The sequence below is a fragment of the Dipodomys spectabilis genome, unplaced genomic scaffold, assembly GCF_019054845.1.
Source record: "Dipodomys spectabilis isolate Male_0828 unplaced genomic scaffold, ASM1905484v1 ptg000271l, whole genome shotgun sequence".
NCBI classification, from domain to species: Eukaryota; Metazoa; Chordata; class Mammalia; order Rodentia; family Heteromyidae; genus Dipodomys; species Dipodomys spectabilis.
Window position 1 is genome coordinate 1 of NW_024870948.1, and position 12,500 is coordinate 12,500.

Below are 12,500 nucleotides of genomic sequence, written 5' to 3' on the forward strand. Positions count from 1 at the left end.
AAGTTCGGGAATTAAGTAACTCTCAGGCTCAAACTACAGAGAAAGAAAAGGAGAAAGAGAGACCTGTGGAGGGAAGGGGGTGGGGAGTTGGGGGGAGAGGTCATAGAAAGGAAAAGAAAACAGGGAAAAATAAAAACACAAAGTAAAGGTCGTTTTTAAGTGGAGGCCTGGACTCAAACCAGGCCACTGACTGAGGCTTCCTCATTATGGGATTGCAAAAGTGGGCCTTGGCTTCTTGCAGAAGTCATCTCGATGTGTTGGTATTCTGCTGTACATATCATTTGGAAGCAACTCTATCTTTTCACCCCATGGTGAATGTATTCACATATATGTTCCTATAGAAAAAAACCAGTTTAGTGTGTTTTCTCTCTCATATGCAAAAGGTATGTTTAAAATAGGGGAGAAATTAGATCTCTGGACTGACTGCCTGGCTGGCTGCTTGGCTGGCTGCCTGGCTGCCTCACTCACTCACTCACTCACTCACTCACTCACTCACTCACTCACTCACTCACTCACTCACTCATTCACTCACTCACTCACTCACTCACTCACTCACTCACTCACTCACTCACTCACTCACACACAGTAAGGCCCAAAAGACAGGATAGATACTTTTAGGGGGAGAAACACCCACCGAGGCAAGGCCCAATGGTTATGTGCCCAGAAATGAAAGTGAAACCTTGAAAACACGCAGAGGAAAAAGAAACAAAGTAAACTCTCTACCTTGAGCCTGTAGTAGGGTTTAAGAGATGATTCTGTTGGTTTCCCATGCATGCATGGGGGGGGGGGGGGGTGGTTTGACCCATGCTCTGTTTCTTTTTAAAATTTACTTCCCTCCCCGGTGTAAGTTTCCTCCTTTCTTTGAGGAAACTCTTTGCTCCGTTCCCACAGTATACTCATTGTTTGGGCAAAAGCTCAGAGGAAGGGAGCTGCTCTTTTCCCTTCCACCACCCACCCCCACCTATTAGTTTTCTTTCCTAATAACTATTCGTTTATGAGGGACTGAAAAGTGAAGAAAATAGGATGTGTATGTGACTTCACTGGAGCCATTCATTAGGAAGCTGTCCGGCTGTCTTGTCTCTGAATTCCTGGTGGTGCTTTCCCAGGCCTCATTTCCCCCTGGAAATTATCCTGCTTGCCTCTGTGTTCAATTCTGGGAAGGAAGATAGGCCGAGATAAGGCAACATCTTGGCACAAAGCTGGAACACACGGCCACCTCGCCTCACGGGTACAGAGCCTAATCACCCTACCCGGAGGGTCCTCTGTCAATAGTTTCTTAGAACGATTTTTATTAGTTTAGTGGCCCTACTGAGGTTGAAATTCAAGGCCTCAACTCAGGCAGGCCGGCTCGGGGTGTGCGTGTTTGTTTCTTCTTCTTTCTCCTCCCCCCCTCCCCCCGCCGCCAGGGCGCTTAAATCGTTGCCATGACGACATTTACAAGACAAAGGAAAGTTGCCTGAAGTTCCTGAGTTGACTGGGGCTCCAGGCTTAAACCAGCCCACCCCACCCCCACCCCCGCCCTGCCCTGAGTCCGCTGCGAAACACTCCTGCGGGGTGGGGAGGGGCGCCCAGCCCTCAGCTCCTGTAACTTCATTAGCGCGCGGGGTGGGGTGGGGGGGGAGTGAATCAGCCTCCCCTCCCCCTCCCCGTCTTTACAAAAGTGGCCTCTTTTGCCCTTGGGCAGGAAAAGCCTGCGCGCTCTCTCTCGGGTCTTTTTCTGCTGGGACCCTCCCTGCCTACCACCAGCAGCCACTGACTTCCTGCAAGATGGAGTTGTCAGACTGCTTCCACCCGCCCGCTGCCAGTAGTATGCCTCCCGCCCAAGCCCGCCAGGGACAGAATGGGAGGGGCGGGCGGGGAAGCTGGCATGCTTGCCTGTGCTCTGCCCTCTGCCCCTCCGGGAGGCATGACTGTGACCGTGGGATGTCCCCGTGGCCGACCCCTAAGCTTCCACCCTCTGGACGGAGGAGAGTGAGGGGGAAAAAGGAGTTCAGGAGTCTTGTCTCCCCTCCATCTTCCCGCCTAGGTCAGGCCAGGATCTGCCTCTCTTCTCCCTGTCCCTGTTCCCCGTTCCTCTAAAGGAGTGACTGGAGAAACTGTCCGTCTGTGTTTGTGATTGTGATTAACATCGCAAAAACCTTCAAAGAATCTCAGATCGGTTAGAAGCCCGTTGGGTTTCACTTCTCAGGCGTGAGGGGTTGTTATCTCCCCCGCCCTCTCTCTTGATTTTTTTTTTTTTACAAATTGTTAGGGAAATGGTGACATACAGAACGGTTAAAGTATGCCAGTCCGCACCGGTGGCTCGCGTCTGTAATCCTAGCTGCTCAGGAGGCTGAGAGCTGAGGATCACGGTTCAAAGCCAGCCAGGGCAGGAAAGTCACCAGACTCTTATCTCCAATAAGGCACTGGAAAATCGGAAGTGGCGCTGTGGCTCAAGCGGTAGAGCGCTCGCTTTGAGCTGAAGAGTTTAGGGACAGCACCCAGGCCCAGAGTTTAAGAAACACCACCGACCCCCCCCCCCAAAAAAAAAAGGATAGGAAAGATTACATTACATAAGTGGGGTAGGAAGAGTACATTTTTTTTTTAATTAATAAGTTTTTTTTTTGTTTTTGTTTTTGTTTTTTTTTCTCGTGGGGCTTGAACTCTGGGCTTGGGCGCTATCCTGCCCGGGCTGGCTTTGAACCGCGATCCTCAGATCTCAGCCTCCTGAGTAGCTAGGATTACAGGCGTGAGCCACCGGCGCCCGGCTAATGAGTTGTTTTAATTGTGAAAATACTTACAGAGTGGTTACAATGACAGGAGCAAGAGCAAGGAAATGAGTACATTTCTTATCAAGCATTGCTGCCTCCTCCTTTGTTTCCATTCCTGCCCTCCCATTTCCCCCCACACCCAAAAAAAGAGTACATTTTTTTTGGACAATGTCACCCCTTCCCTGGCTCTCTCACAGATTTTCCCTCCCTCAAGTTCTGTTTGTTCCCCAGCCACAGGTTGTGTGTCAACATAGTGTCTAGTGAGTGCCACTGTTGCACTTCTTCATCCTGGGTCCCTCCATTTCTTGCCCCTCCCGGAAATAGATGAAGGAAGAAACAATGGGGGGGGGGGGGGAAGAGAAAACAAAATAACGTCGATGATAACAAACACAAAGAAAGGGGAAGACTTCTTATATGATCAGAGGTATATAGGCATTGCACTTTGGTGAGCCTCATGTCTTCAATTAAGCAACCCAAAGGCCAGAAGTGGAGTTTTGGCTCAAATGGCAGACTGCCAGTCTCTCTTTTTTTTTTTTTTTGGCACGGGGTAGGGGGTGTCCGGTCGTGGGCCTGAACTCTGGGCCTGGGCGCTGTCCCTCAGCTCTTCAGGTTAAGGCTAGCACTCTACCACTTGAGCCACAATGCCACTTCCGGCTTTTTTCTGCTTATGTGGTGCTGAGGAATCGAATCCAGGGCCTCATGCACGCAAGGCAAGCGCTCTACCACTGAGCCACCTTGCCAGCCCCAGAGTGCCAGTCTTGAGCACAAGAGCCACGGGACAGCACTCAGGCTCTGAGTTCAAGTCCCAGGATTGGGGCGTGCACACACACACCCTGCACCCCTTGATCTTTGCTGCTGTTTCCTACCACACAGACACAGGCACGCATGGCAGCATGTGATCTACCTCTTCCCCTTCCCCCCCCACACACTTTGCACTGCCACCACCGCCGCCGCCGCCGCCGCCGCCGCCACCAACTATAGCAACAGACTTCCTAGGCTTCCCCTCCGCGCCCGCCACCCTCCCCCCCCCCCCCCCCCCCCCGGCCCCTAGTTTAGATCGATGAACCAAAGTGTCCCCACTGCACGTTCGGCTCTGGCAAATATCAGATAGGATTACAGTGATGAGGAGAGAGGAGAGACCGCCATGGATTGACTGTAGATCCCAGAGGACAGAATGCCAGCCCAGGCCCATTCATGGGTCAAGCCAGGAAAATGTTTTTTGGTTTTGTTTTTGTTTTTCATTTGCGGTCTCTCTCCACACCCGGTGTGCTTTGTCTGTCTGTCTCTCTGTGCGATAGGGGTTTGCCATTCATGACCTGTGTGGGCGGGGATGCTGGGGCGTGTGTGTGTGTGTGTGTGTGTGTGTGTGTGTGTGTGTGTGTGCGCGCGCGCGCGGGTGAGGGGGAGGTGTTCCTTCCTCACAAGACCTTCCTAAAGTGTCGGTTCGGTCTGGATCGATCTTGGGCCTGACGTTGTTTTTCCTTGTTTCGGGGTGCCACCTACCGGACACCGTGTGGAGTGACAGGGAGTGATTCGGGGCTGATGGCGGAGGCTGGCGACTCTCGCGAGAGTCTCGCAGACTCTCGCGAGAGTCGCGATGAGGTATCGCCGGCTCTCTTCTGCGGCTTTATTTACAACAAAACAAAATGAAACCACAGCAAACAAGGAAATTTTCTTGAAGGGAGGGCCGAGCGGAGGGGGAGGGGGGCCCGCAGGGGGTGTTTCTTTTCGTTATTTTCTGGACACGGAATTCGTTTGGATATTACGTCTTATGAGCAAACTGTACCAGTTTATTTACGGTTGTAATTTATATACAGTAACACAAATGTCTTTACGTCAGTATTATGAAAAAGGGTCCCACGGCTGCAGTGGGTGAAAGATTGAGACGGGAACATTTCTCAAGGAGTGCCAAGAAAATGGAAAACAGGCAATGCAAGGAGAGTTATAAATATCAAGTGCTGCCCTAGGTGAAATTTCATGCAAATGTCCTCACCCACTCAGGTAAACTTTTTATATAGGTATCAGAATAAAATTTCTTGAACTATATAGACTTTTATTCACTTGATTTCCCTTAAGTAAGTTAAAATAACTGGCTGTTGACAGGGCACATCTGGGTATTTCTATCGGTCCCATAGAGATAATCTGTTAAATTTTAGAACACGGTAGATTATATTTGCTATTTCCCCAAATGGACTTTACAAAAGCCATCCGTGGCCCCAAAGATGTATCTGGACCTCTCATCATGTGTGACTAAATAGGCCTCAGTGAATTAAGCTGAGAAAGCTGCAAAACAAAGCAGATCACTTCAGTTATGGAACATGAATAGAACAAAAGTAGCTTTATGCCACTGGATCTTTAGTGAGAAGATAGAATAAAAAGAAGAAAAAAATATTGGAGGATGCAATATAAACCAATTGAAACGTATCAACCGATGATCTGGCTTTGAAGTGGCTATTTACTGGTGTGGTCCTAGACCATGGTGTCCAGAAGGATACATCAATGTGTTTTGAAAGATCCTAAACCAAATATACTTGTAATAATGACAGGTACGTTTCTGTCCTCCTAATTCCAGCTTTAATCCTAACACGTCCGGTTGTGATAATACGTTCACAGTCGTGCCACTTAGGGATATCACGTCTTATGTCTTCTCTGCAATATCTTAAATGCTCAGAGAAGTTACACCTTCTGACAAAAGGACGTTATGTGTGTCACCCACACGGGGACACACACACACACTCTGTTTGCCCGGAGTGCTGTGTAGCTTACCATGTCCAGTTATAGTTAGGTCTAGCATCCACATAGGAGGGAAAACACGTGCCGTGCCGTTGGTCGGTCGGTCGGTCGGTCTGTCTGTCTGTCTTTCCGCCGGTCTGTCTTCCCCTGGCATCACCTGTTCTAGGTTCTTCTCCGCCGCCGGCAACCCCCCTCCCCCCCCCCCCCCCCCCCCCCCCCCCCCCCGCCCCTCGCGCTCCTAGTCCGTCGATCTACTTCCCTCTGTCTGACATAATCTTATTCTTATTCTTTGGGGAATGGATGAATAAACTTTTACCTTGTGGATATTGTACACACACCGTAACGTGTGTGTGTGTGTGTGTGTGTGTGTGTGTGTGTGTGTGTGTGTGTGTGTGTGTGTTGACGGAATAGAGTGTTTGCCATGCCTGAACCCCTGGCTCTGCCTCTCTACCCGTCTGTGATGCGATGTGTGTGCTGGGGCACTTGTGCCTGCGTATGTTCCCAGTGCGAACTCCAAAGAGAAGTACGCCCGCCGGGCCTGTGGGTTCTAACCATGCTTCACCCCCGGGCGATAGGATCGCCCCTCTGACTGACGCCTCCACTCTGTTTGGGCCGGGGCCCCTCGTCTCTCCCTGTGTTTCCTCCTAGGGTTCCCTACCTGCCCTCCCCCCAGCCCCGCACACACACACACACACACACACACACACACACACACACACACACACACTGTGCACCGCCACGCTCGGGTCCAGGTCCTCCACCACAGGCATGTGAGTGATGATGCCTCTACCCTCCGACACCTGTGTGTAGGGTTTAGATTCATCGCCTCATGCCCCGAATCCTGCTCCAGAGAGAGAGTGGCAGAGCCTATTAGAAAAGGCTAGCTGTCTGGACAGGCTAGAGTACGAACCGGTGAGAAGGTCGTTCCGTCCGGTGCGGTGCCCGGGGATAAGCGTCACACGGGTGCCACCTCCCCTTCCTTCCCCACCCAGCCAGCAGCGGCTCTCGTTTGGCTTTCCTGTCATTCGGTGATGGGTGAGTGGACTCATGCTTCCCATTGCACGGTGCACCGTGGTTTTCCAGACCTGTGTGCGTGACGTAGCTACTCTCTGTGTGTTAGAAGAAACCTCTCTCTGGCCTTCCCCCTGCCCTTTCCCTGCCTGTGAGGGGTGGCGGGTGGGGGCGGGGGGAGGGAGTGTGTTGTGGGGCGGGCGAGGAGCGGACTTTCACAAGTGAGCGGGGGTGCCTCCCGACGGCTCGTCTCTTGCTGGAGCCGACCCATCTTTGGGAGTTTTTTTTTTTTTTTTTTCTCTTCTGGTTTCCATCTGGGGGGAAAAAGAAAACAAAACGTACAAACAACCCCCCCCCACTCCCCCCCCCCCCCCAAAAAAAAAGACGGGCAGGCAGACGGTGGGACGAGCGCTCACTTGCCCTTTTCTGGCCATGTTGGGCGGGGGTGGGGGTCTTGCCACGGGCGGCGGAGGTCGTGCGGGTGGCCGGTTCGTTTTCTCTCGTGGTGCGGGCCTGCCGTCTTTGCCGCCCCTTCCTGCTTGGGACCGATCCCAGCTTCCCGGTTCTCGGGTTCGGGCCGCTCCGTTCGGGCGAATCTCGTCCTGGTTCCTGGTTTCACTTTGGTCGCTGGCGGCGGCGGCGGCGGCGGCGGCGGCGGCGGCGGCGGCGGCGGCGGCGGCGGCTCGATCTCGGTCTAGGTCTCTGGTGGCTCTGGTGTCGTTCGTGAGGTCGCAGAGAGGACCCGGCTGCAGGTCCTGACCTAGGTTGTGCCACTCGGTGCGTGGCGGTGGTGAGTGAGGCGATTTGTTTCCGTGTTCTGTGTCTCCGGAGCTCAGAGCCGGCCGGCGCGCGCCGATCCGGGGTACGGCGGCTCGGTGGAGTCGGTCGTTGGAAGGCGGTTGTCGTGCTCCCCCTGGCGTCCGCTTTGATATGACAGTCCCCTCGTTCTCAGCCGAGCGAGCGAGTGGAGGAGGAGGAGGTCTGGCGGCAGCGAGCCGGGCGGAGGCCCGGCCTCTGCCGGGTGCCGGGCGCGACTGTCGCCGTGGTGTCGCTGTGGCGCCGGGGCGGCTGTTCTGTCGGACTTTGCGCCCGCAGGCGAGCGCGGGGTGGGGCCGTGCGTCGCCGCTCTCTCTTCGGTGCCCGGTCTGTGCGGGGGGGTGGCAGCTTTGTCGGGTCGACCAGTAGTTCTGTCTGGGCCCGACGCCTTGTCCTCCTCCCCTCCCTGGACTCTGGTCTTTGAGGGCGAAAAAAGGAGAGTACGAGGGACGTCTCGGGAGTCGGGGGAGAGGGTCCCCGGGTGAGCCGATAGGTGGTGGGGCCGGTCCCGGCCCGGACTCGGACCCCCCCCCCCCTCCCCGGAGTCACCTCCGAGTGAGCGCTTGGCGCGTGCCGGGCGCGAGGGCCTGGGTCGCCGGCCCCGTGTGGCCTCCCTCCACGGCCTCCTCCACGGCCCCGGAGGCCGGAGGACAGACCTCTCCGGCGGGAGGAGCCGTGGGCACGGCCGAGGCGAGCCTCGGGGCCGGGACCTACGCCCCCCCCATCCCCGACATAGGATGGTCGTCGGAGTCACCTCCGAGTGAGCGCTTGGCGCGTGCCGGGAGCGAGGGCCTGGGTCGCCGGCCCCGTGTGGCCTCCCTCCACGGCCTCCTCCACGGCCCCGGAGGCCGGAGGACAGACCTCTCCGGCGGGAGGAGCCGCGGGCACGGCCGAGGCGAGCCTCGGGGCCGGGACCTACCTACCATCTGCGGGGACTTGCCCGGTGGGCCCTGCGTAGGGGAAAACTCGAGGCGGAGGGAGCACCTCGGGAGTCGGGGACCCGAGCCCGGGAGTCCCGGGTGTGTGCGTGCTGGCGGCAGGGCGCTCACCACCGACCCCGCGCGGTGTGGGTGTGGTGGTTGGGTGCCTCTCGGAGTGGGTGCCTCGCGTCTGCCGGGGGAAGGCTCCCCGTACCGCCCGTGCGGTGAGCCCGTGCACACCCGGGGTGTGTGCCTGCGAGGTAGTGGGGCGGGAGCGTCCCTTGACCCCGCTCCCGCCCTGGCTCTTCGTCTGTCTTCGCCTTATGTGGTCGACCAGCTGTCCCTGAGAGTTCCGTGTCTGGGCTCTGTTGGGGACGTGTTGGGGACAGGTGTCCCTGATGTGGTTTCCGAGAGGTCCCTGTCGCCAGCGAGTTGTCGCCCCTGCCTGACGACCTGGTTTTGGCGTGGTGACGTGAGGATTTTGTACCTGCAGGAGGGTGCTGGCATGCTGTGTCCCGGTGGCTGTCAGCGGGTCTCTGGGGGCTCTCTCGGATGCTGTGTGCTGGGCCTTTCCCGTCTCTTCCCGGTCCGGGTCCCCCTGTCCTTCCCCTCACACCCTGGGCTCCCGCTGCCCTGGGCAGGCCCTGTGTCCCTGTGGTGGCTCGTGGGTGTGGTGGTGGTTGGCGGCTGAGTGAGTCCCGTCGTCCTTGATCTCTCCCCCGCTCCCGGTGCCAGATTCTGGCCCTTGCCTCGGCACGCTGAGGAGGAGAGTGGTTGGTTGCCTGGGGTGTGCATAGGTAGGGCCCGCACGGTGTGCTTCCCTCGCCGTGGCCGGCTTGAGGAGGAAAAAGGGGGGGGGGGCCGCCGGCCGCCGAGTCCGGACTCTTGCGTGTGCGGCATCCCCGTTCTGCCGTTGGGCTCGCCCGACCTCCGTGACTTTTTTTTTTTTCCTTCCTCCTATCGCCCCTAGCTCCAACTCCCCCGACCTGCCGCTTCCCGATGGCGGGCCTGGTCGGCCGCTGAGCTGCGCTACCTCCCGAGCGCTGTCCGTGGCTTTTTTTCTTTTTCTTTTTTTTTTTTTTCTTTTTTTTTCCTCCCTTTCTAGCTTCTTCGGTCCTGTGCCCGGCAGAGGTGTCCTGGTTATCCCGAGTGCCAGGGACGCTTAAGCCCCGTGGTATTTTTTTCATTTTTTTTTTTTTCTTTTTCTTTTTACCTCGCTCCTTACTCACGGAAGGGTTTCTGTCCTGGCTACGCTTTTATCCCCAGGCTGTTGGCCCTCTCAGGAGCCGAGCTTCCCTGGGCCACCGCCTCCCGAGTGCCGCGTGGCTGCCTTCTCCCACCCCCTCGGTGTGATTGATGTGGTGACGTTGCGATCTCCTTCGGGCCCGGGCCTAAGCTGCGCCAGGCGAGGGACGGACATTCATGGCGAATGGGACCGCTCTTCTCGTTCTGCCCGTGGGCCCCTGCCCTCACCCGTCCCACCGTGCCGGCGCCGGTGGTGTGCGGGGAAGCGGGGGTGCGGCAACCGGGCCCGGCTGCGCTCTCCCTGCCCTCGCCGTGAGGTCGGGGACTTGTACACGCTGGAGGAGGGGGGCGCCCTGATCTTGCTCCTCTCTTCCCGTGACTCGTTATCGGCACGGGGGTCGGCTCTCTCCGCGGAGAGGGAGGGTCGGTGCTCCGTGCTTGCCCGTGCTGTGTGGTGTGAAAAACCGCGCCTCGCGCTCTGCCCTCTTGCGGTGCTCCCGGAACGCTCCCGGTTGGTTCTCTCAGGTGCCTGAGGCTGAGTGGTGGTGTCGTTCCCGATCCTGGCGTTGTCCGCTGCCTTGTGCCAGCCTGCTGCCCGTGGTGTGTCCCGGCCGTCCTCGGGTTCGTGGGGCTTTTGTGCGAGTGAGAAGTTACCGTTGAGATTGACGTCTCTGCTGGGGGGGGTCGAGGCGGTTCCCCAGAGGAGCGCTCTTCCCTTGTTGCGCTGGGCGGTGGCTTCCCCGCATGAGCTGCCGGCCCTGGTCCTGGCTTGTCTTCCCTGCCGTGTCACCTGGCTTTCATCGCACCGGGGGACCTGAGATGTTGCAGTGGGAGGCGAGCGGGGCCCGTGCGGGCTTCCCGCCCGTGTGTGCGCGACTTTGCTCTGGCCCCGCACGGCAAGGCCGACCGACCAGGGTTGGTGTTGCTGCTGCCGCAGACCCCCCCCTGTGCCCCACCCCTCCCTGCCCCCCGTGGTGGGAAGGATGGACGCCTCTGATGTGTGCTGGTTCCCGGCGGGGTTCCCGTCGGGGTTGGGTGCGGGCCACCCTCAGAGTGAGGAGAGGTTCTCTAGCGATCCTCGTTCGGGAAGCGGCGTGCGCTGCTGGGTTGGCGGGGGCCCGCCCCCGATGGGCTCCCGCGGCCCTGCCGCTCCCTGCCCCGCTTTTGAGCGCTAGTGGCTGCCCGCGTCGGTAAACTGCGTGCCCGCGCCTCCCCCCTCCGAGCTGGGGGAGGGTCCCGCGGGACCTCTCCCGGGCCGTCGTCTGGTGTGGTGAGTGGAGGACGTTCCCGATCCGTCCCCGCCCCTGCCTCGCGTGCGGTGTGTCGAGTGGCGGAGCCTGGAGCCCGTGCCGGGTCGCGATGCGAGGGCGTGTGGTGTGTGGCTTCCCGGCCTCGTGCTTGGGTTGCCGTGGGGTTTTTGGGGGTCCCGTCCCCCTCCCCCTCCGGCCCCTGGCGACGCTGCTCCCGAGCGTCTGTGTGGGCCGCCGCCCGTTGGCGACGACGGCGCCGTGCGGGCGCTGGGCCCCGCGGTGTTCCGGGGCCGCCGTGCCCGTGGTGGTGCGCCGCTCGGGGGGGTTCTGGCCCCCCGGAGCCGAGGATCCCGGTGTGTGTGGGCCCTTGCTCACGCGGCCGAAAAAGAGGCGGTCGATGATGGGTGCTGTGCCCGGCGGTGTGGTGTGGATGGAGGCGGTGGGGCCCTGCTGGCGCGGGCGGCTCCGCGGGCGTTCACGGGGTCTTTGAGGTGTGTGTGAGAGCTGCCTTTTCCCTCTCGGGCCTCTTTTGGGGGGGCCCGCCGCTGCCGCGGTGGGGGTTTCCGGTCCGCTGGTCGGCCGGCTCGGTGTCCCAGGCGTTGCGCGGGACCGCCCCGGAGTTGGGGGTGGTGAGATCCCGCGTTCGTTTACCTGGCGTGCCGGCTGTGCCCGGAAAGGTCCCACCTCCCCGTTGGTCTGCGGCTGCGCCACCCGCCCGTGTGAGGGGGTGGCCGCTCGCTCACTCGCCTCTCGCCCCGGTGACCCGACCCGGTGACCCTCCCGCTGCTCTTCTTGTTGTGCTTCCGGCGTGCCCTCCTCACCCGCATCAGCCTTCCGCGATCCTCGCCGGTTTGGCCTGGTGGCCGGCCACCGGCGGACGGTCGAGTCGGGCGTTGTGTTGGTGTTCTCTTGGGGGGGGGGACGGCGCTCAGCTCGTGAGGCTGCTCCCCCGGTGTGGGGGAGGCACGTCGTCGCGGCGGCGGTGGCTTTTGAAGGGTCTTCCCGGATCGGTTTTGCTCACGACGAGGGTTCCTGCCAGCGGGACCGCCGGTACGCCACGGGGGCGATGGTGGTGAGATTCCCGCGTGCGTCCCTCGCTCGGGAGTTGGCCGTCCGAGGGGCCCGAAGCCGGCGTCACGACGTGCCTCCTCCCGCTGGGTGCCGCCTCGCGTGCCTGCGCGATGTTGTCCCGGGTTCCCGCGCCTCCCTCCCGCTTTGCCGTGCGTAGGCTTGCCCGCATCGCATCGTCTCCTCCGTCTCGAGCCGTGTGGCTTCGTCCCCGCCCCTGTCCCGGATCCGGGGTGTTGTGCTCTCTCGGCGTGTCGCCGCCGCGTGCCCGGCGCGACCCCGGTTCCCGTGCCTGGCCCTGTCCGCTCTGTGCCGGCGGTGTCCGCGTGTGAGCGTGCTCGCGTGCGTTGGGTTTGGTGTCGCCCGCCTCCCGGGGTCCCTGCCGCCGCCTCCGGCCGCCGCCGTTGGCCGGTGACTTGTCGCCGACGGGTCGTCGCCGCGGACCCCCGACCCCCTGCCGGCACCGCCGGTCCGCGGCGGCGCGGGTCGCTGTGCGCTCGGCCCCCGCGTCCGTGCGAGCGAGTGAATTCGGGCCGGCTTCTGAGGGAGGTTGGAGAGAAGACCCCCCCGTGGCCGTGTGGCGTGCGTTGCGTCGTGTGCGTCGCCCCTGGCTTTCCGGCCGCTCGGGTGTGCGCCACACGCGACCCGGCCGGCTGGCCGGCTGGACCGTGGACGTCGGCGCGCCGCCTCCGGGCGGAGAAAGGGGC